The sequence below is a fragment of the Coturnix japonica genome, chromosome 1 (genome assembly GCF_054131305.1).
Source record: "Coturnix japonica strain WE chromosome 1, WE-NBRP24, whole genome shotgun sequence".
Lineage (NCBI taxonomy): Eukaryota > Metazoa > Chordata > Aves > Galliformes > Phasianidae > Coturnix > Coturnix japonica.
This window is the reverse complement of record NC_140663.1, coordinates 170,113,083-170,138,327: the sequence shown is the minus strand read 5'-3', so window position 1 is coordinate 170,138,327 and position 25,245 is coordinate 170,113,083.

Below are 25,245 nucleotides of genomic sequence, written 5' to 3'. Positions count from 1 at the left end.
TCATGTATATGCACTACTGCAAGGAAAACAGATAGATGATCAGAGTATTGTTTGCTGGACAGTGCATAGATTGCACTGGAGGTATGGCACATAGAACCAAGCTTATACCCCACTATTTGACTTCCACTGACTGTCTTGAACTATTCTTTTAACTGGGTGTATAAAAACGTACTTGACCACTGCACAAAAAGAAGTTAAAAACTGGCATGTGGTGAGGTCCTCCTTTGTCACATTGAAGTAGCCAAGAAGAAAACTAAATTTGATGCAGCCCTACACAGTTGTAACCACTTGTCATTCTTGTCTAACAACTTCTGCATCTTTCCAAATATGTGCATTCAAGATATCATTTTTCTTTACTGAGGTGTTTTCCGACATGAGGGCTGGGGTTCTCAGCCTTGCCACTATTAAACAGAATCTATGATCTTTGGCTCAGTTTCATGTTTTACTGAGATTACTCAACAATGCAGCTGTAAATGAAACAGCTATACAAATAGGACTACACATTACACTTCTGAGACTAAAATGAGCAGCAGAAGGGGAGTTATCTCAGCCTGGAGAGGCTTTGTTGCTGGGGGGAAAAAGCACATTTCAGTATCTAGATATTACATGGGGATTTTTTTTTGCAAAATGCCTTTCCACATGCTACAGCTCCACTTATCCTTTACTGCAATGTGCTAGCAACAAAGCTAACTGCTTTCAGCCAGTGTGGAGCTTATGCTGATGCAAACTTTTCAGATCCTCTCATTAATCTAGCATCTGGAAGCCTGTTAATCAGAGCTACAAGGTTACTTTAACACTCCCTGTAGCTTACACTCCTAAGCAATACTTGCCATTTTGTGCAATTACTCATTACTGGCTGTGTTACAAAGGGAAAGAAGCAGAAACTTGTCAGTGCTTGTGTTCTCAGCAGTCACTCAGTTATAAAGCAGTGCACCTGGAAATCAGTTGTCTGAAGTGCAGCACAATGGATGTACCCACTTGCCTATTATGGCTTCTTTCAGTCTCACTTGTGCTTAATTTATAAGGTTATTGATCAGACCATTGGAGAAAATGTTAGCACTAATTTTAAAAATCTTTAAAGTCTTGATCTTGAAAGCTAGTAGGATCATTTCATGGGAAAGCACTGAGGTCACTTACAGCCTCCTGAGGACAGACAAAAAATAGACATTTATGTTCATTCTTCTAAAGCTGTCTTTGGTATCAGTCATTTTTATCATTTGACCACCAGGCTAATCAAACCTAAGAAGGGTTTGACTGAAGACTAAAGACTGTTTGGGGATGTTACTGTAGAATGATATATAGGACTGCTGAAAGAAACAATGACTAAATGTAGACTGTTTTTTCTGAAGCCAAACTGAAATTAGGATTTGTGGGCTAATCTAAACAAGCCAGAGAAGTTGAATACAGTGAAGGGAAATTTCCCCTGAAGACACACCAGGGCCTCATTAAATAACACTTCTATTTTTCTTTTGATTTAGTAGACATTCACTCATGTCCTGATCCAATGATTTCAGGGATACTATCAGACACCTTGCTGCCTTGGGATACAAATAGGCTCAGAAACTGCTAGCATTTCTTCAACTTTACATCTAATTGCAGACAGGTACTCAGGGCAATATGCTCCTAAATAAGAGAAATTATTTTTGTAAATCTAACAATTTAGTACCATAGGGATGTGTTCTTCCAAGAAAACTCTAACTCTGTCCAAAAAAAAAGACAACAACAAAATAAAAACAAAAACAACAACAACAACAAAACCACATATGTTCGTGTTTGGGGATATTATCATGAAATACAGCCTTGTAAACCTTTCCTATTAATAATAATAATAATAATAATAATGCAAATTCACAGAACTCCTATAGCAAGGTACATGTTTCCTGGTACAAATGTTCAAAAGTTTGCCTGGGCAGTTTCCCTGAAGCTACTGTCTCCAGCTCTTGCACCAAATTTTATCCTCTCACAATTCAGACACTTGGAGCAAGGAATGTTATTCTGAAAACAACATTGGGTAAGTTCTGGTCACATTCTTCTGCGTTATCTTTCTGCACTTTCCTTCCTCTGCCTGCTTGTGCCTGGTTCTGACAGCAAATACTTTGCCATACAGCATTACAGCACGACAGTCATTTTGGAGAGGTCAGGACAAAGGAAGACAAGGTCCTGGAGTACGTGCAGTTTCTTTAAGATATAGAAATGAAAAGGAGATATTTGTATAAACGTTTGGGAATTTTATATGCAAAGGAGAATCAATGTTAGATGAGGCAAATGTTGCCTTTACTGCAGCACTCTTTATTTTGAGGAGAAAAAAGAAATTCTCCCTCATAAGAAATCATGAAAATTATATGTTTAATTGTGAATTTTATATGTAAACTTTGGGATTTTCTTTGCTGTTTGCTTGCTCTTATGAAATGTACCAGAATAATAACAAAAAATGCTTTGTACTATGGATTTTCTGTCAAAGTCACTTTTAACTATGGAATTCAGCTGGCAAAGAAGTACAGAGTAGGTATTCTAGCCAACACGGAGAAGGGAAGATGCATCGTTAAGCTCCGTGCACAGAATAAAACAGGAAAAATACAGTATAATAACGGTAATTATTTTATGCCAATATTAAGCCATTCATATTTGACTTTAATTTATAAATATTACTTCATCATTTATCTTACTTTTTTTGGAAAATGAGTTATTTTTTCAGATAAGGATAATCTCTAAATCACCAGTACTTGGTCTTCCAAGGGACAAATCATTTCCTGTCCATCAACTGCACTAAATATGCACTGGCATAGTTTTTAAGAGACAAATTGCTTCTTGAGGCCTCATCCTGATTGATAAAAAGTTTAATTTTCCCCCTCACCTGTCTGAGAGTAGGACAGCCATGAACATGTGAGCTTTTTGTCTGCCCTGGCAAGAAACAGATGGGTTACCTATGATTATTCTGACTGGTTTTAGGACAAAGTGAATCACGTTCAATCATTTCCAGTTACTCTGCAGTGAGAGCAAAGCAAGCCAACACAACTACACCAGATGTATATGTATACATCTGGTCAAATGAACCCCTATAAAATTATCCAGTGAAATCAGCAGACAGAAATGACTCCCAAATCTGTATTGAGATTAATGAAGAATGGCAGTATTTCTACCGTTGTGTAAAGACTGTATAAAGAGAGTATTACATTACATGGTCAAAAAATAGAAGAAAGTTACTGCTTTTTATTAAAATCGAGAGTACAGTAATCCATTCTGCAGTCACTAGTCCCTCCCTCCATTTGCTTCATATCCATTTGCGACCTAGACCCACTTAATGTAATCCCAGCACAGTCTTTCCTGTGTCTTTTATCTCCCTGTGGTGTTGTTCTTCCTTTGTTATAATCTATTATGGACAAATGGTCGTTAAAGAGGTCTTCATAGCTAACCAGAAACATATACAGGCACCAGAGATAGCCATGGGAAAGTAACCTTGCACATAATTAACAACAGAACAAGGCTGCCGTCCTGCCTGTCAGGCAGTTTTGATTGAGGAATTCAGTTCTTTATCTGAATACATGCCACAGACAAGGGATTTGCCAAGCCCTACACAGAATATAGGGGAAAATGCACAGAAGGGAAATTTCCCTGTCACTTTAGATGACTTCTTGCCAGGCAGTGCAACTAGGAATTGGTATCACATCGCTTGGATGAAGCTCATGCTTCTTTGGGTCACAAAACTGACTTATCTAAACTGGTGTAGAGTCACAGAGAAATAACTTAACATATACCTCCCCGAGGTACTTAGTGCAGGCCATGGGTCTGTATGTAATCCCCACACACACTCCCTGAGAGTGTCTGGGTGCTGAAATGCGGATATTTCCATGTCATGTAGTTTCTTGTTTACAATCTCATCAGCACCTCCTCTACAGAAGTGTAATTAAAATTAATTACTTCACAAGGCATGCCAAACAAAGCCAAAACACAAGGAAAATGTTATGCCCTGCTTCAGCTTTTACCTTAGACTTTTAGTGAAGAACTACCACCTGTCTTAGGTTTGTTGCAGTGACTGAGTCTTATTTTGTGAAAGAGTGTTTGGTACAATTTTTATATAGATTCCAATCACAGTTCTTGACTGTGCTGAGCCATTAATGTCGTGGTCTTTTGGTTTTAGTACTTTACTATCATAGCAGATGTTTAGAAAATTGTGTGCATAGGATTGGATCCATTGCATCTGCTTCTTCTGATACATGCTGCTTTTCTAGCTCATTGCACTTTCTTAAATGAAAAGACAAGAAGTCTAATCTCATGCTTGATATTAATCAGAAGAAAACAAAAAATAAAAGGAAACAATACTTACATGTTTTTTTAAGAACTTATTTGCAAACCAGAGCAAGGTTAAACTTGAAAAAGTTCCTCCAGTTCTCTGAAAGGTCATAGTTTATGTCCATCTGTTGATCAAAAATATTTCCAACTGAGGAGAAAAAAACATTATCAAATGACTATTGGGATTAACATCATTACATGGCAGCTGTTTTGGGAGGTGTGGTAGGCAAGTCATCAGCAGCAGAGCAGTGCTGTCTGCCTTGTCATTGTCCTCTTCTGTGACTTTGTGTTCTGATTAAAAGGCTTTAGATGGCAAAATGTGGGTGAGGTCAATCCCATCTGCACTGTTAAATTTAGGTGTGGATGGACGCAGTTTCTCACACACTGCAGTATTACTTGAGATGTGCTCAACTGTCCTGCCTGGATACCAGCTGCTGTGGTCCTGAATAGGTCCAGAATCATGCCTGCAATTCTACATACCCAGTCACATTATACACCTGTGTGTGGGCAACTAACTCAATATCAGCATTGGCTTTATTTCAAGGAATCATAGACAATCATGCAAACAAGTAATCTATTCTGCTTACAGCCAGTCAACAGTTCCTACAGTATCCCCTGTTTTAAACACTGGGAGTATCTGTTTATCCTATAACTTCCTCCAAAACCCACAGAGAGATGTTTTTACACTTGCTTTCAGAAATCCAAAAATTCACTTTCCAAGACGTGATTCAGCATGAAATATACAGGCATTGGTAGACCCAGGTCACAATGGCAGGAAATGATCCCTGAAATGAGAATCTCCATTACACTCAATTTACACACAAATACATAAAGAAACACATAGCACAGGCATTTCAACACCAAATAATAAAAGACAAGGAATGTTGGTTTCAAAAGCCATGTTGTGGCTGAGAAAACAGAAAAGAAGACCAAAGCAAGAAACAAAGAGGAAAATGTGGAACTATGAATGGAAGGATTTTGCAAAATGCTCAGAAAAAATCTTAGAAGTATATCAACTACTGAGTGATGGAGTGTATCAATGTAAACATCACCTGTAACAAAAAAGGATATGTACACATCTATGAGATGCAGAAACACATGCAGTGAATTATGTATGAAGTCAAGAAGAACTTTTGACATCTATCTAGAAGGCCGCTGTTGAGTCTAGTTGAGATTTAAATGGATAACCATTTTGGGTTATGCACTTTTCATCTGTGCTTTGGAAATACTGCTGGAACACATACATAACTATGGGAACTCAAATGCAACACAATTTCTGGTTAGAAAGGCGCCGTATAATATGTCAGGTGCATGCCTACTATTGATAATCACAGAAAACTCACGGCTAAAAGTGCAAAGAAATGTTCTTCTTCTCATTGCCTGGCTTTAGTCTATGAGCTCTGAAAGTTTCTAAAGAAAATACCAAAGAAAGTATATCCACATAGATTTGCCCCTGAAAGGTTAGTTCATTGATTGAAGTAAGGATTAGGTTAATGAACTAAGGGAAGCTGCAGACAAAAAGACAAAACTGGAAAACTTTCCAAACAACTTCATATTTAGAAGCCCTTTAAGCTTAAGATTTCTTCCCTTAATAACCTTAGTGAGATGCAATAGGATTTGGACAGAAAAAGAATTTCTTCTTGTGTCAATGGCTTTAAAATTTCAGTGTTTTTTGTTGCTGTTGTTGTTTTTACATTTGCATGCAAATGATATATCAGCAAAGTGTTTCTAAATATTAAAGGGGAAAAAAAGAAGAGACCAATAAAATACTATGAAACCTATAATTCCACAGTTGTTACTGATCCTACTGCTCGTGAAGGCTGTCCTCTGAATTTGCCCTGAGGTTGTTGTATTCTGAGATGATTTATGAGCAATGAATCTACTCTTCTCAAGTCCTCTGCATTTCTTCACGCTCTTCAAATCCCTTGCTAAAGACAAGCAGAACAGGTAAGAGAACTGACTATCTATTTACCAGATGGAAATTGATGAGAGAGGGAGCAGATGACAACTTAGTACATTAAATTTTTTGTTTTTCTTAATAAGAGGAAAGAGGTGCGTGGCGGTCATGAAATGAAGGTAAGACTCTGCCTTCTGAAGTATTTGTTGAAGAAAACAACAGTGAACTATCAATGCGAAGAGGTAGCTTCCACAAAGGTTGACTTCCAAGGTTGGTTTTCTTGTGAGCCAAGCCACAAATGCCTTTTTTTTTTCTTTTTTCTTTTCTTTTTCTTTTTTTTTTTTTTTTCTAAAATTTTCTGCAGCGTCAGAGACATCTAGTGGTTGAAAAGTGTAGAACAAGGACATACATAGAATGATAGGATAGTTAAGGTTGGAAAAGACCTCTAGGATCATCTAGTCCAACCATCAACCAATCACCACCATAGCCAATAGCCACGTCCCAACACATGCAGATGCCCAATCCGTCTCCCTGAAATCCATGGGTGAGTCAGTGGGTCCCTCCTACCATTGCTAGCATCCTCCCTCATCTCCCAAAATTTGGAGCTGGGAACTGGGAATAGATTTGAGTGAATGAAAACACAAGAGAAATGTGGGTATGGGAATGAGATAAAGTTATGTGATATATTGGTGCCTTAAACTGGAGCATAAAGCAATTCAAATGAACCATTTTAAATATAACCTTAAATCTCACTCAGAATCACATGAAAAACAAAACAGCAAAAAAAAGTGTTTGTTCATTTGCCAAATTATTTTCACAACCCTTGGAGTTGACAACACAGAACATGTCTGGAAATACTAAGTCAGGTCATCAGCTGTTACTGGAATTCAGAGGTTTCTGGAAAAGTCAAGCAAATAATTTCCTGTCTACTGCTTGAGAAAATCACCCTCATGCAAACTAAAAAGACCACGACAGGATGGAATTCAGCACTTGGCTGGACAAAATAGGACAGCTTCCTTCCTGCTGCAATTCTGTTGAAATCAGGGGAGCTACACAACAGATCAGTTTGGTCAGTGCAGTTCTATAATAACACAGAGATTCCTGCTTGCTTTAAAAAAATAAAATCAACTGTAGTTCAGAGCTTGATTTCTATTATCTGTAGGGAAAAAAAGAAAGATTCTCTTAAAATATGTGATTCCATTCCAGTTCACTAGAAGTTAATGGTTCTTAAGGGGAAAAAGAGAGCAGAGATGTGATGCACACCTACATCTTACTCCTGAAAGGAGGAGGCACACTGCGATATACATATACAGCACTCATCAGCTTCATAGTGTAGATGAATTCTACAGACTCCCCAGGCAGTTTTGCTATTTAAGGCACTAGTACATGTGGAGACAGCATAGAAAAGGAGATACTTCATAAATACAAACACATACTTCTGTACATTTTCTTCTAGGCAACTATATCCAGTCCATATGGATAAGATAGAATGTCTGTTATGTTGTCTATAAGTTGCACAAACATATACAGGAGATGAGACAGAGGGTGGGTGTGTTTTGCTGGCTTGCAACGTTTTCTTGCTCTCTGTATTCTAGGTACCCATTTTCCTTGCTGCTTCATCCTGGGATATCAGCAGCCCCTTAGGGAGGAGATAGGATGAGGATGCACCTTTCCAAAGAGCATCTGAGGATGCTGAGCCAGGGGAAGCATCTGGGATTCCAACTGAGGCATGGAACAGGTACAGGGGAGAAGACATCCAGTACCCACTAACTGGGAAAGTGCTGAGAAAGCTGGGGAATAAACAGCCCAGACAAGCCTTGGGGGAGATAGAAAGCAAAGAGATTTATTCATAGGTCATTCATTTAGTTTGTTACAGAGAACAATCTGACACTGAAGATTTAAAGCCCTCCATCTGTTTTTAGTGTGCCAATGACCAAGGGTGGATGCACGTCAGAGCTCTGCGAAAGAGGACTCAGTTCTGCCCTGTGTACTACATTGCTGAATGAAGCCATGGTGCAATGAACAAAATGCAATCATTGCTCTTCCCTCAGTTGTGCAAGAAAGTCTGGGTACTAACTCTTTTGGTCTCTGATGAAGGGTTAGGCACACACATTATCTGTGCATTCCAGACAGTCAAGGATAAAATTGCTCTTGCAATTGTCTCCCTCCTCCTGCATGCAGGCCAGGACAAGCTTGTAAGCCCACATACAGAGTTATGTGATACACTGAAGCTGCAAATTAATAATGAGTTCTACATTTTCTGGTAATGATAAATATAACAAGCTCTTTCCTAGATAGGTGCTTTGTTTATTGTTCTTTTACCACTGAGGATTTTGTTACACCTACCCCAACTATCCTCTAATTGTCTTGGACTTTAACACGTAAGCATCTGGTGCAGGTTATCAATACCAGCTATCTGTTCACTCTGCAGAGCAGCCTTCCAGTGGCAGAGATGCAGTGGCTCTCATTGGGAAAGAGTGAAAAAAAAAAAAATCACTTGGCTTTGGCATCACCGTAGATGTCTCAATCTGCTGCTGCTGCTTTTTTTTTTTTTTTCCTTGATGCCTCTATGTTCCTGTCAATATCATAACTGCCTCTCCACAATAACCATTATGTTCTGTCATGTCAGTTACCCAGAGCACCTGTTAAGCTGACCCATCATACAGCAACTCTGAGCTACTCACATCCTATTTTTTTGGCTGGTGACCAAGAGGCTCACATTGATTTTTTTACTAATTCCCGGCAAGATCAATGCACAACTGAAATTCAGTGCCACGCAGCTCTCTTCATCACTGTAATCAGATAGCTGGCTGCAGTACGCAGCAGACACAAGGGCAGCAAACAAAGAACAGGCGGAATTGGAGATAAGGAACACAGTATGCTGCAAAATATTTCCATCAGCCAAATGGCTTTGAGTTTACTTCCCATCTCTGTCTCCCCCAAACCAATGCTCGCACTCTGTACAAGGATTGTATCTCTGTTCATGTACCAAACAGCTTAATTTCTCTGTTGGTCTGTATCTCTGTAAGGGCTCATCTTGGTTATCTATATCTGTGGATAGGATTTGACTATATGTAAGCAGAAACTTGCAGAGATACGTGATGCAACACAGCAAGGTACCTTACTTCTTATCTTGATCTGGTTTTTCATCTCTCCAGTGGTTTCCTTTTATCTGTCGTGCTTTGGACCTACCCAAGGTACTGCAGAAAACAGAAGCAATATTTTTCTGCCTGATTTAGCTAAGAGACAAAATGGCAAGGAGATGTTGGTAATTCTGGCTCTTCCTTTGTTAAAATAATAATAATAATAATAATAATAATAATAATAATAATAATAATAATAATAGTAATAGTAATAGTAATAGTAATAATAATAATAATAATAATAATAATAATAATAATAATAATAAAACAAAAAAAAACAGGGCAAGCACACAGCTTCAAGCACTTGTCCAGGGAAGGGGCTGCCCAGGGAGGTGGTGGAGTCACCATCCCTGGAGGTCTTCAAGAAACATGGAGACATGGCAATGAGGGATGTGATTAGTGGGTATGGTGGTGATGGGTTGATGGTTGGACTAGATTATCTTAGAAGATTTTTCTAACTATAATGATTCTGTGACTCTGTTTCAGCTACTAATGAGATCCTTGGCCAGTGTCCACACATCCAGACCACTGCAGGGATTAGGGATTGATAGCACAACCTGGAGACTGATCCTGCCTGCCTAATGGTTAGACAAAATCACCCTCTTCTAGAAGAGTTAAGTCGTGTCTGTGACTGCTCTGTGCTGCTGAACCAGCTTTGGCTTAGTTTTTCTATTAAACTCAGAGCAGATGACAAACATCATTCCTGCTCAGCAAACTGTCCCTCAGTGACCTTTTAGAACCCACAAATGGAGCTGATGTTACTAGAGAAAAGTATCCTGTTACGGAGCACTGGAACAGGCTGCTGGTGTTTGTGGAGTCTCCTTCTCTGGATGCTTTCCTGTACAACCTGCTGTAAGGAACCTGCTTTAGCAGGAAGTTTGACTTGATGATCTACAGAAATCCCTTCCAACTCTTATGATTTTGTGATTCTATGATCTTTTTCACTTTGAGGACCCAGAGAGCCTTAATCTTTCATAACCTTGATTTCTTTTGCATCTATTCATTCAACTTTCCAAAGAAGAGGAACAAATATATAAATAGATTGATCAGTTTTCAAGATTCTGGAGAGCCTCAAGTGCCTTTGACATATTTTCCAAATGCACTCTTGCAGGTTTAGGGGTTGAGGAGAAACTCAGCTTCGTTGCAGTATTTCTGCAACAAAGATGCAATTGCACTATAATGACTGTATTATAATAGCTTTTCTTTGCTCCGTTTTTCTTCTTATAGGTAGTTCCGAAAGTAATGCCTCCTGTTTTTCTCCATGGAAACTACAACAGGTGCAAAGAACATAGAGCAAATTCTCATCTACAAAACATTACTTTTCAATGCAATCAGCTCTGTTAGCTATACATTTTCACCAGTGAGGAACAAAAGTCTGCATGCCACAGTTGCAAAAATCATCAGCAGTAAACCACTGCCATTGCCACTTCTGCTGAAACGCACCGCACCTCACTGTGCTCACATCCACTGCTTGGTCTCCATAAATGTTCATCAAGAATCAACGAATGTCAACGAGTGCCTTTTTCTGCATGGAACTATTCAGTTCCACACCTTTGCTTCATACACACTTCCATGTCAGACTGTTTTAACAGACTGCCCCTCTGCTGCCATCTGTCATACAGAAACAAATTGGTGGGAAGTTTATTGGCTGCCATGTAGCTACAAGCTTCTTTCTAAACATAACTAGCTGCGAGATCAAAGCTTGTTTCAAACAGCCAGTAAGTCAGACAGGCTTGTATAGGAGGATGTATACCACCTCCTATGGCACAGCAATAGTATTTCTTGCAAGCTCTCAGAACACCAGGTATCTGCCTAAACCATCTATGCTGTACTATTTGTCACAGCATTGCCCTCCCTCTGTAACTGTGTTGCTCCAAATTTTGTATCCATAAAGCCCTGTTGGGAATTTCTGCATTTGCTTTGCTGAAATTTTCCATGTAGACGGTAACACAGCAGTTCTTATAAGCCTATCGGCTGGTGTTACTAGCAAAATAAATCAGATCAGGTCTATCGCGGAAATAAATCAAGCACACCAGCTGACACTGACAAACCTCAGTGCTTTCATTAAATGTCAGCAGGCTTTTCATTGCTTTTGCTTATTTTTATTTCATTTTAAATTTTCCCATAAGTGCTCTGTACTTAATGTCTTCCAAATCCATTACTCTCCCAGTGCTTTGAAACATAGTATATCTCCCCTGCAAAATCATGCACAGAGCCTCAGATAATATATTTTTCAACCTATACCATCATATCCTAATTGCTCTCTATTGGGTCTTCCTAGGGGAAAAACAAACAAACAAACAATCAAAACAGAGAAACAAACAAACAAAATATCCTTGTCCCCAAACACCATTAAAAATGTGATTAAGTAAGTCGTCCTAAGGCCATACTAGTTCTGGAGTTTAACCCAATACACACAAAACATTCCTGTTTATAACTGTCTCTTGAAATTATAGCCAGATGAGAATTAACATGTAGCTTTTGGATAAGTGGAGGTCATTAATCCTTGGCTGTATGACAGTCCACATCAAGAAAAAAAGAACATAAATAATCATTTCACACCTTGTGTTACATTGCAGGTTGTATCAATATCGCCAGGATTCCTCTCTTGAAATGAAGTGATAGATTTGCTCGTAAGGTTTTCTCCTTAGCACACCTCAGCCTACAACACTTGCACACATCTCAGAGAAACGATTTCCTGACAGATTATTTGGAGTGAAAAATACTAGCTCCGAGCTGTATTAAAGTGTGCCATTAATGGCTGCAGTGCTTTTTCAGTAATCTAATGATTCTGACGTTTAAAAATTCAATTTTCTGAAACCTTATGTTTGTACATTTGGATTGCCCACTTACATAATTTATTGTTTTTAAATAATGTTTCCACACATTATATCTCCCTTTCTTCAAGAGAAAAAAAGGACATATTAAGCATCGAGTGCAACAGCTGAGTTCTTTTTGAGTATGTTTCTCCTGTATATGGAAAGTAGTATTAAGAATACTAAATCATCCTGTCTCTAGGAACACATATGAACTGTAAATGAATGAGGTAGGCAATTTTGCTTAATTAGAATCAATAGTATCATCCTTTAATTAACCAGTATTGATTGCATTATGCAGAGGGCAGCCTTGCAGAGGATATGCTTAAATGTTATTTCTGTATGACTTGCAAAAATATGTCAAGGGTCAAACTGAACTTGTATGGAGAGTTATTCCATTTGAAGGGAGTAATAGCTCTGAATTTATTCAGGTCCTTCCCATAAAGTATGCATGAGTGGGAAGCCAGTGTTAAATCCTCACCAGGAGAAGAGCAAGCTTTCACTCAGAGTTGAGAGCTTTTGTCATCCTCCTCCAGAAAAGAAGTACACGTCCTCTTCCCTCCCATTCCCTGTGTTAGGAAGATCAGTAGAGCAATGCACAGATCAGGAGCCTCGCTGCTTTATTAACATATTCCATAAGCATACAGTGCATGATTGCTTGTCACTTCAGTGTATGACATGAGAAAACAAAGTGGTCTCATGTCTCGTCACTCTGGTCTGAGAGCAGCAGCTCCCAGGGACTAATGATACATGAGCACTGATGTTCCCATTTTCCTACACACACTCTAACTGGAGGTAATCACAGAACTTCAGACTGCTGAACACTGAAATTGTATTAAGCCAGCAACTAAATGCTGAAACACACATTTCATGTCAGTACCTCTGACACAAGCAATGCTCTTCGTAAAACTGCCTGTGCAGCTCCCAGACACTGATAGGCCACGTATCATGGGCAAAGGAGAATTTAAAAAAGAAAAAAAAAAGGCAAAAAGCTTCTGAGTACCAATCTGTGAAGTCCATGCAGACTGGAAATTAGCTGGGTCTCCCAAAGGCAAAAAGAAAAAGAACTATCACTGTATGAGTACATTCCACAAGGTATTGTAACACCACTGGAAAATTTCATGTTCAAACAAATGTGGTCTCTAACATGTGACTGCAGCTCAGTGAAGAAGTTTCTTGTTTGCACACTGAAACTCTTGACATTATTTGTCATTATGAGAATCTGAAGACCATACAATTCTACCCAAGATCATACCCACGTTATATATGTGTATGTATACAGACACACATACATATAAATACACATATGTGCATATATTCTTGGCACGCAGGCTCTTCTTTATCACTTTTCATGGCAAAAAAAATAAAAATAAAAATCATAGTTAATGGTGGTGACAGTTGAAAAGTACTATTTTATAGCTGAGAATTTGCACTATCAAATAGTATTATTGTGTTATTAGTATCAGTTATCATTTCCATGGGGAGAAGCTGGAGGCATTACTTTCGGAGCAACCCACATATATATACATTTTTACAAAGATACAAACATACCAAGAAAGGCAGCCCTGGTTCCCAAAGGTCTTCTATGGAGGGACTGAAGGAGGAAGGGAAAGACTAATTCAGAGAGATGAAAAGCCTCCCAGCCTCACAGCAGATCACAGTTGTAAAGTCTTGCAGGCTTCAAAGTCCTACTTCAGTGCTCTCAAATCTTCTCTCTTCCTTTCTTTCTGGCAGCAGGGACTAATACTTCAGATTCTGCTCTGAAAACACAGGTAGCTACAGCACTAGACATATGGGAGTGAACTTTTCTTGTTACAGAGTCTGTGTCCTGTAATGGAATCCTGCAGTGCTGCCATGTAATAAACGTGCAGGCACACACAGCACCACAGAGGGCAGTCTGTCTGAGCATCCCCATGCTGATTCTCCCAGTCCATCAATGGAAAAGAAAACATTTGTGCTCTCTGTATGGCTGGAACATGGCTATGCACAGACACACTTGTAAGAGTGGGCAGCTGCCAAGGGAAAGCATAAAGACCTGTCGTTAGTTCTGTCAATGAATGGGGTAAAGGTGTAACATCCTCTCTAGCAACAAAACCAAAAGGTGCCAGGGGTATGACCATCACTCCATCAGCAAAGCAGCAAGGGCAGTTGTGAACAAAGATGCTCTTGTTCATTTCAATACATTGCATTGACTGGGAGTAACATTCAGGTCAATTTTTCCTCTAGTCTGTTAAATGAAATTATATATTTATTTTATTATTCACATTCTAAGTAGTCTCCATTCCCAAGCTTCCCTTTCTGGGTTATTTTCCACTAGCTGCCATTAATACAATCCTAAGGCTAATGAAGCACTCAATAGAATATAAATACTAATGAGGTGTGCTGGACTCTGCAGGCCTGTAGGGGGAAGGGAATAATTGAACAGGTGAGTGAAACCATGGAATCACACAGCTGCTATGTAGTAGGGAGTGTTTAAGTTTGTTGTTCTATTCCTTATCCTTTGGATTCTGTTGTCCAGATGAACCTTTAAGTCAAGAGTAGCCCAGAAGATTTCTAGATTTCTTTAGATATCTAAATTCCAGTTTTGTGCTGCTTCAGAAATATGGAATGAGAAAAATGTCAGATGTCTCTTAAAGACCCCAGCAAAAAGGAAAAAACAAAACAAAACAACAAAACTCAGAAACCTTTCTAAGGTGAGACTGAGCCTGGAAAAAGCTCTGTTGTTAGCAAGTGGAATGCAATTCTTGCTCACAGGCCAATACACAGAGCACAACCCCTACAGCTGGAAACAGTGAGCCAGGAGATGTATATGGGCTGGCAAAGACAAAATTCTGGGACTACCACAGAGAAACAATATGTGAGAAGGGCACAGAGTAGAAGTCCTGTTCTCATTTTATTGAGGAATGGTTTAAATGTAGAACTCTCATTCAGTCAATTTCCTTTTGCAGTAAAAACCAACCAATAACTTTGGCCTATGGCTGATGGGTATTCATCAGGTACATGATAGCCTCAGTCCCGCCTGCTACTGTTTTCATGATGTGTAGTGTTTTTGTGATGATTTGTTGCAACTCAAACAGTTATGACCTTTGATTTAATGTTGTCCATTTCACCATACCTCAGCCTCCACAGAACATATTCAGTGGTTTCTTCACCAATCCTAAAATTCAATGCATGAAGTGATGAGAAAGAGCATTCCACATATCTCATACTGCTGAAGCAACTGCACCATGGGGTTGCCCATGAAGAGCACATGGGATTCCTTCTTTTTGCAGTCCAAGACAAATCTTTTATGCTGCAACATCCATCTGTCATCTCACTGAATATCCTCATATTCATAATGATATGAGGGCTGAAGCACCAACCCTATAGGAACAGGCTGAGAGAGCTGCGGCTCTTCAGCCTGGAGAAGAGAAAACTCCATGGGGACCTTAGAGTGGTCTTCCAGTACCTGAAGGGGACCTACAGCAAAGCTGAGGAGAGCCTTTTTATAAGGGCATGTAGTGACAGACCAAGGGGAAATGGTTTTAAACTGGAAGAGGGTAGATTTAGACTACATTTCGTGAAGAAATTCTTTACTGTGAGGGTGGTGAAACACTGGAACAGGTTGCCCATTGAGGTTGTGGATGCCTCCTCCCTGGAAGCATTCAAGGCAAGTCTGGATGGGGCTGTGAGCAACCTGGTCTAGAGGGAAGTGTCCCTGCCTACACTGAGGGAATTGGAATTCATGATATTTAAGATCCCATCCAACCCAAACGAAACCCGAACGAAAGAAAATGATTCTACATGGAACTGCTTCTGAATTCTAGTCTCCTTAGCCCACTCTATTTGGCAGCAGTGGCTCCCTGCTTACTCCGTGGCTCACTTGAAAAGCTGTTGTAAGTAGAAAAGAAGTTGTTGCTGACATAGTGAGAGAGGAAAATAATGTAGTTCTTTTGCCAGAGCGGATAAGTCGTCCCCCACAATGACATGAGCTATTTAAGCAAAGGTTTCTTACCGCTGAAAGCTGAGTATATGGAGAGTTTGTCGAGATAATTATCCCCATTAGAGACTAATATTTTCATGCCTTTTCCTGTCACATGGGCAAAATTTCACAGAGTTCAGCTGATATTTATGGGAAGATATCTCTCATGTAATCTTACCTCAGTTTTCTTCAGTAAGGAATGATATTTTAGCTCTGCAAAGCCCAAACAGGAAGAAGTGCCCTGGCAGGGATTCAAAATGGCTTTTAGTTCACTGCATGGCAGTGGTCAGGAAAAATGAGTCCCTGCAAGCACCTCTAATTAATGACAAAAGCAGAAACCATCAGTCAAAAACAAACTGAAAATGTCTAATTAGGCAAACAAGGTGGCCCAATATCTCTTCAGAGAATATGGTTCAAGTCCACCCTTTGAATCTTGACCAGGCTAATGTCCTACTAATCTCCTACTAGTTAGTGTCCTACTAATCTCCTAGTTGAGTCCTACTAATCTCTCAGCTGCAGATATTCTAACAAACAACTGAGTAGCAGCAATTTGTGGTGGCAGTAGAAGATAACTGATTGACTGACCATATCTTATGTATATGGATTTGCAGATGCATGTATTTTATCTAGTAATAAGGAATACATTTCAGTGGTTAGACTGAAGTTTGTCACATGGGATTATTTGTTTTTGTTGACACAAATTTAGGCTAAATGGGTTTCAGGAGAATTACTTCTCTGTACCTTGGTTTCCCAACAACAACACAGTTGCTTGCAATAAATCTGCTTTCTGATTTTCAGGATGGAGTAGCTTGTTATGTGTATCTCTATAAAATTTAGCATGGGAAAGAATCATAGAGTTATAGAAACACAGAATGATTTGGGTTGGAAGGTACCTTAAAGCCCACCCAACCCCAACCCCCTGCCATGGCCTCGTTGCTTCCCACCAGCTCAGGCTGCCTACAACCCATCCAACCTGGCCTTGAGCAGTTCCAGGGATGGGGAACCACAGCTCTCTGGCAGCCTCTGCCAGGGCCTCACTGCTCTCTATGTAAAGAAAGTGTGATTTCAGCCTAGAACTGAAGACAGTAAGCTTATATCAGTCTCCTAAATAGACAAAGAGAACATGAAAGTATATCTATGGGTTTGATGATAATGCTTTTTTCACCTCTTTCCCAGTTGGATCCAGTCCTCCTCATGGGAAAGACATTAGAAAGGTGTGCAGAGTTCTCATAAACAGTTTCCCAGCAGAGGAAACTCACAAGCAAAGAATGAATAAGGTAGTCTCCGTGCTTTCAGCCAGCACTGATGTAATGACTTTATCATATAACACACAACAGTGAATTAATTCCCCTCTTTGCCTGTTAAAGACATTTGTTAAAGACTCTCTCAAATTCCTTGTCAAAAACTACAAACTAGGCCAAAAATAAAAAATAAAAAAACCTTAAAAAACACACAAAAGTAGTCAGTCTCAGTCGCCATTCCATCTCCCTTTATTAATAGAACCTTGACATGGGAGAGTTTTCTGGCCAAGCATTTTTCACACCCAAATAGGCTCAAATAAAAAATTATTGCCAACATAATGATTTAAATGTAAGATGTAACACTACAGCACTTGCCTAACTTGATTTTTTAATGTCAACTCCAATGTGTCTGACACATGCGAGGCATAAATGAATACCCATATTTCTTAGGAATTAAAAGTTCCCTGACAGCTCACGGTATGGAGCATACGGCACTCCTGATGGGTCGTTACTGAGGACTGGCATTATTTTCACCTCCTTCATTCTTCCCCAGAAAGCTTGACAAATGGGAGCCAGAAGACTCTCCCCTCTAACCTCAAGGGCAAATGTCTCAAAATATTTGATATAAACCACCCTATGTTATATTTGCTAATTGCATTTGTCAATCTCCCTTGCCAAAACTTCCTCAAGTAACAGAACCTTTGGCAACAAACATGGAGATCTGTGTATTTTGGTACAGAGAATGCTTTTTACTGTGCATGAGCTTAGGGGTATAAAAGAGAAATGACTCCTTGTTTCATAGAGTTGGTTCACAGAGCTGCCTCAACCCATGCAGTGTCAGAATTGGCACCTTCTCCATTTTAAAATAACTTTTTCTAATGTATTTCTACTTGGTTTCTTTCTCCGCCTCCTAATCTCTTTGTTCAGTACTTCCCCATGACACCAAGTCATCACTCCATTCATCTGCATCAATCTGCCTGCCGCTTGCAGACTTTGCTGGGTCTGCCTCATCAAGTTCAGACACTAAATTCATATATTTTTTCAAATCAGTAATTGCCTTCAGCTTCATGCTGTCATTTTTGCTTGTGTTGATGTCTATTAGATTTTGGTCTACTGTTTCAAAAATCTGTGCTGGGTTTCTTAAGTCATGTAAACTCCAGTTCTGCCAGTGATTTACAGGCCCATTTTGTTTGAATCTTTTGAAATTATGTTTATACACATGCAAGTTGCTGTTCATCATGGAAAAAGTGACATATATAGCACCTGTAGGCACACACTCAGATATTAAGCACAGAGTTTATCTCCTCTAATTCTTTAGGCTGTGATTTAGCTTGAGATTAAACTAGTAGCTGAATATGGCTGCATGAATGTGTCTACTTGTGAAGCAGTTTCAGAGCTCCAATTATAGCAGTGTGGACTAACTAATTCACTTGTTCTCACGCAGACCTCTAGTGCTCTTCAAGATGCCCTAAAGGTTTCTATGTGTGGCTTCCAGCCATGTGCCCCAAGTCCCTTGTCAATATAGGAAGTAGAGTCTAGAGCAATTCAATTTATCCTAAGTCTGGCAAAAGCCATCGGGTCAGCTGAATTGCTTTTCAGGCTCCAGTGTAATGATTAAATTTTCATTGACTAAAGCAGGAGCTCAGGCACTTAATTCACATGTAGTCACCTACACATGGACATCTGAATTTAAATGCTTTAATCTGGAGGTGACTTCCGCTCCACAGGTTCAGTTTAGGTGTCCAAACATTTGGTGCAATTTGCAATGTTTTAGTGTCCACATCATCCGTATGAGACTGACAGATATAGCACATAAGCTACTGGGACACTATTCAGAGCCACGTGGAATAGCCTGGGGCATCTCAAATGGCACTAGAAACTATGCTTAGGCTACTAAATGACTGCATGTCTGCAATTTAAATACCTAAACAGAAATTACTGTGTGAAGCTCCGAGTTGGGATTTGAATTGTGCCTAGGAAAAGTCTGATCATTCAGTGTGCAAAGAAGACAAAGACAGAAAAAAATGAATAGAAACTGACCAGAATACCTTGGCTGTATTCTAAGTGAGTATCTGCTGTCATCTAAAAATTAACTCTGAAGTCTAAGCAAATGTCTAGACTGACTCCATGGTTAATACAATATAGATTCCTTCAGATGACAGTTCATACAACAATGATAGAGAAATCAGATAAATTGCCCTCTAGATAATTTGCTCCCTACATATTATGGAAGAAACCCAACTAACTATTTAGATACTTGATACTTAATGGACTAATATTGAACAAGATTCCGTTCTGCCTTTCCCTTTGTGATTTGGTATTAATCATACAGCTCCCTAGGTGTTCAACATGGGAAAATGTAGGTGCAAGATTTAAGCACTTGTAGAAAGGGTGATTTTCTATCATCTGTCTATAAGTCATCATTGTAGCCATCATAATCACTTCCTTATAAATTCATTCACTATGTATATGGTTGTGGTGTCAGTATTCCTGGAAGTTTTTGAGAAAAGTGTAGATGTGGTACTGACAGAATGCAGGATAGCATTCTAAAAAAGATAAATATTTGCTCAAGAATGGTGGATCTTTCTCTTTTAGTGTAAATCATGCCCAAAGGTGCTCACCTTCCTCTAAACTGAAAAGGGATGGATGAAGGACTTCACACACTAACTAGTGCAAACTGGTCCAGTAAGTCACTATGAATATGTTATCAATTCTTACCATAAATCTACTGCCTACATAGAGATAAGAAAGAACAACATCCATTTGTGTGCAAGTTCCACAGAAATGAAGTAAAATTCAGTCTCTTTGTATGTAATGACAATCACTTTCATCTTTATTCTTTATTATTATTTCAATTAAATTATGTGCACTTGTCAGCATATGCATAAACAATGCCTTAAATAATTTTCTTAAAGTAAACAGTACAGAATTAACAGATTTTTCAGGTTTAAATGATGTTATTCAAAAGCAGCTAATGTGTATGATTTATCCATCACCTTTGTGTGAAGTCTTTGAAAAGGTTCCTTTGTTCTAAAGTTAGGGGGTGGAATAAGAATAACCACAATAATGCGTAGTAGTGAGACTTAAGGAGGAGGCATTCAAAAGGCATTCATCCAGTCACACTGCAAAGAGGAACAAAATAACTTCATCATTTGTATTTTCTGAATCGTGCTGCCAAAGGGCTTAGCCTAGAACAAATCCTCAGACCCAGGTTAACTTTATCAAACTTAAATAAATATACAGATAAATAAAAATTAAATCTCTAGAACAGTTATTTCGTATCTAAAGTACTTATCTAGTCCACACAAATCCTGTACATCCTCTTTATATGAAGCGAAGAGAAACAGATTTCTAGAGGAGAATTTGTCTTGCCCAAAATCAAACGTTTAAGATTAGAAAAGCAGAACAGACCTCTGGTTTTTGCATTTTTATCTAACTTCTCTGAAGACTGCATGTCTACTTTAAACTTAATTCCTAACATTCAAATGAATAAAGTTGAGAGAGAGAAACTCTACTGAGGTAAAGTGCAGTTCTGTCTTCTGGGAATCTTTTCCCTTCCCTAGTAATATTAGTACATATAGCTAAGATCATAGATGAAAGAAAACTGGCTTCTCCTTACATTTTTCTAATATAAAACTAATTTAAGCTAATTTGAATAGTAGCAAACTCATTATTTGATTTTATTATGTGCATTATTTGTTTGAAAGATTAATCGTTTGAACACAAGTCATTCTTAGTCATAACCTCCATTTGATTATTGCTCAATGCCACTTTTGATTAGCTTAGTGAACCTGTAATATATTTGGCTTAGCAACATGTATAAGTGTGTTTTTGCTGGTTCATACTGCTTTACAAAATCTTTTAAAATACTCAGAGTAGGCTTATCCATCTTAAATATCGTGTGGATCACAAAGGCTGAATGAATGCATTCCCTTTAAGAAATCAACAAACCACTTTGTCCTGATCCTAAATTAATGAATGATTGTGTTCAAAATCTTAAAACCATAGTTTAGAGCTTTCATACTAATGAAGAGCAGTGAGTTGTGGTCATTTCTATATCCAAGCCTCTGAGGGGCTGATCAGTTGAGAAAAGGATCAGAAGAAGAATTTCCCTCCCCCCAACAGCAAAAAAATCCACAAAGAAAAAAGGATGAATAGATAAAAAAAAAGTAATTGTTGTGGATTTTGAAATGAACCTGAAGAAGAATCTGATCTGAAAAGAAATATATATATATACCTTTTATATTATGTCTATTTTTTTGTTTTATTCTCATGTTCTTTTCATTTGTTTCATGCTAATTGTATATTATAGGAGTGATTGAAACTCTAGCATACATTTGGGATGGGGTTACAGGTTTTAATGAATGTGATGTGTGATATGAGATTATATGCGAAGCGGGCCAGACATAACTGCAGGAAACACAATCCCTTTAATTCTTGTCTCCATTGTATGTTGTTAGAAAACAAGCTCCATTCTGTGGAACATGGCTAAATTTCTTTGTAAACAAGAGTGCGCTTCAGTATGTTGAGACAGAGAAAGGAAATCAAGTATAGTGAAGAACATCTTCACAGGGGGTCACTGGACTGTGAAAAGCAGCAGCAAAGAAATAAGCTGACTTGCTTTCTGACACGCAAGGTTTCACTTCACCTCTGGAAAGCTGAAGTGACATTGCTGTATTCACAACTATCTGAGACGATGATGGAGGCACAGGGGAGAAAAAGAGGTAGAGCTTTTGATTAGACCAAGTGATACTTCTAGATATAACATGTTTTGGGGAACACAACATATAGAATACTGATTATTCCTGCTCCAAATAGATGGAAGCCATGACAAAGTAGCAAGGATTTACATCACAAGATGCTTGGGACAAAGGCCCCTTTGAGGCAGCTTAGATGTATTTCTGTAACTTTCCTTGCTTTCCTTTTTCTTTATTCAATCTTCCTTCCTTCCTTCCTTCCTTCCTTCCTTCCTTCCTTCCTTCCTTCCTTCCTTCCTTCCTTCCTTCCTTCCTTCCTTCCTTCCTTCCTTCCTTCCTTCCTTCCTTCCTTCCTTCCTTCCTTCCTTCCTTCCTTCCTTCCTTCCTTCCTTCCTTCCTTCCTTCCTATCTCCAAATATGTTTGTTATGAACAAATGCACATTTATGTAGAGAACAAAGAAGTGCAAGAAGCATTGAGACTCTGCTTATGGCATGTCACATTCTGTTAATGTGCTGCACTTGTTTCTTCTGCCTCGCATTGAGAACATTCATTCCATCTCCCGAGGATATTGGTTCCATACCAATGAAGCTAAAAATATTTCCAAAATGCCCAGGGGGAGAATATTTTTATGTCCTTCCACTTAGATGGGTCTGTTTTAGGATGATGAGGACTCACACGTGTTCTCTCTTGCATACTAATCAACACAAGAATAATTCAGGTCATTATTTGACTGCTAAGCATGTTCTCTAATGCATTAACCTTTCACTGTTAACCTGTAGTATCCTCCTCCTTCATTCAGAGGAAAGGAATTCAATGAGGCAATGGGTGGACAAAGATTGAGAAACTTAAATTGAAAGTAAGGGATAAAGTTTAGGTTATTTATATTACAATATATTTAGATGTAGGAATTGAATTTTGATATCCCGAGTCACAGTCCACTAGTTTAAATCACAAGATTGCCCTTCTCCTGCTGTAAACAATGAAAGCTTGATGACAGTGATGGTTTCTGCAGCACTTATTTCATTATTTATAGCACCAGCATCCTAATTAAGCCTTTGTCCTGCTTGTACATGTTTTGTAGAACCATACAAAGAGGAAAAGGGTCAACATGTGACTTGGATAAGCAACAACATTGTTTGAAAAAGCAAGTTCAAAACCATCAGCACAAAACCCAGTCTGAAACAAATTCATCAAATGTCTGTATGAAACATCTGGGGAATCAATTCATAAATATATATACATACACACACACACACACACACACACACACATATACATATACACACACATAACAAAATGTATTCACAAATCATTTGCACTCAAAAATCAGGGAGAATGGTTTAATTAGTTCTGCACTACAGCTGGGCAGCTTTGCTCTATTTACATGTGGTTATGGTCACTGCCTTTACAGCTTCTAAATGTAAATGCAAAGGCTCGTTGTATTCAAAATAGTCACTTGGGTGTTGGTTCTTGTTTATTTTTACATGGGTCAAATAAATTAAGTGCAAAATCAGATCAAAGTGAAAAAAACTGTAATTCCCAAGGAAAGGAAAATTATGACTTAGTGTAGAGAATGTGACAGAGAATGACATCATGTGAAGCATTTTCTCCTTAGCTGTGTGAAAACCTTATCATAAAGGGTTTCTACCAAGCCTCATTTTACTTTGGTGGAATGAATAATACCCTTCCTTTCTCTTTCACATACAGTGTAGTACTCAGCCAGAGGTGTTCAACAGAAAGGCCTCCTCTCTATTATTCATTCAGTGGATAAGTCCATCTCAACTGGATCTTGCTTTTCTGAACTGATGAGGCCACTGAGCCAATCTTTTTATTTTACATTTGTTTTTAGTTTAATATTTTCTGTGGGAGGTATTTAGGGAAGTGCATAAATGTTTCCTTTTTATTTTGTTTCTTTGAACAAAAGATTTTGATTTGAAAAAAATCACTGAAACATCTTTAAATATTTACATCCATTAAATGTAATTAATTCATATTATTACAACAAAAGATACCAACAAGAAGCAAATTGTCATTTCTGATTCCATTTCCTGCTCAGATCTCATTCCAGCCCAATTTAGAAGAGAGCAGCCTTCTGAAGTTCTTCTCCTATGGCTAAATAGGGAAATTAAAATGACTGTACTCCTAAATTAGGTAGGTACTTTTGTTTTGTCTCAAAAAATCATATGAGTAAGCCCTGATTGCGGTGGATCAGCCAATACTGAACTGCAGAATCATAGGAAAGTGACCCCCAGGTGCCATTCAATTCAACACTTGCTGCAAAGCCTTACCTGGCATATCTCAGGTCTACAGCCATAGAACTGTGAAGAACTGGAGTTTACCTTTTCCCATGTAACTGTCATCCCACACAAAATGTCTTGTGCTACACAAAATGAAATGCAAGTGAATTAATTCCAGGGTGACGTGGTGATGTAAATGTTCCATGGGAACACAAATCAAAGTTTCCATTCCAACTTCACCTCTTGCATTATGGGCATACATTATACTTAGACATAATATAGGCATATGGACATATGTCATTTTGTGTACATACATCTAAAATAACATTTTCAAGTAGAAACAAAACCATTTGGAGGCAGACAATCAAAATGTCCTTTATTGAAATCATTTTTATCCTGTTTTCAAAATGAACTTAAATTAAAATGTATTTGTTCCTATGAAGCACTTTACTTTGCCAAATTCTGACAAGAAATGGAAATGTTTCTACTCTGAAGACATTTTACAGCACAGATTTTATCTATCCATGGTCTTTCCTAAGTTCACATTTATGGCTGTCTCACAAAGTGCATAGTTTTGCTTATAGCACCCAGAGCCACTTGTCAGGATATGAGATTCATTGTGCTAGACACGGTAACATGTAAAACAGTGTTAAACTGTCTGCGCAGGATTTAGCTGCCTTTTTACAGGTTTCTGGTGCAATCTGGGACACCCAAGAGTGTCCTAAACATGCCCACAGGGCCAGGTCTGGAAGATCTGCAGCTTTCAGAAGGAGCAGCTGGAAGCACAAAAAGATACTCCTCTGTGCTTACAAGGATGCTGAACTCCTGGTTTTAGGCAACAGAATCCTGCCCTTCACCTTATGAAACAGTCTACAGGAAGCAAGGATTATTGGATTACAAAGTATGCACTTAGAAAATGACTGACAATGCAGCAAGAACAGGAACAGTAGGAATGGGCTAAC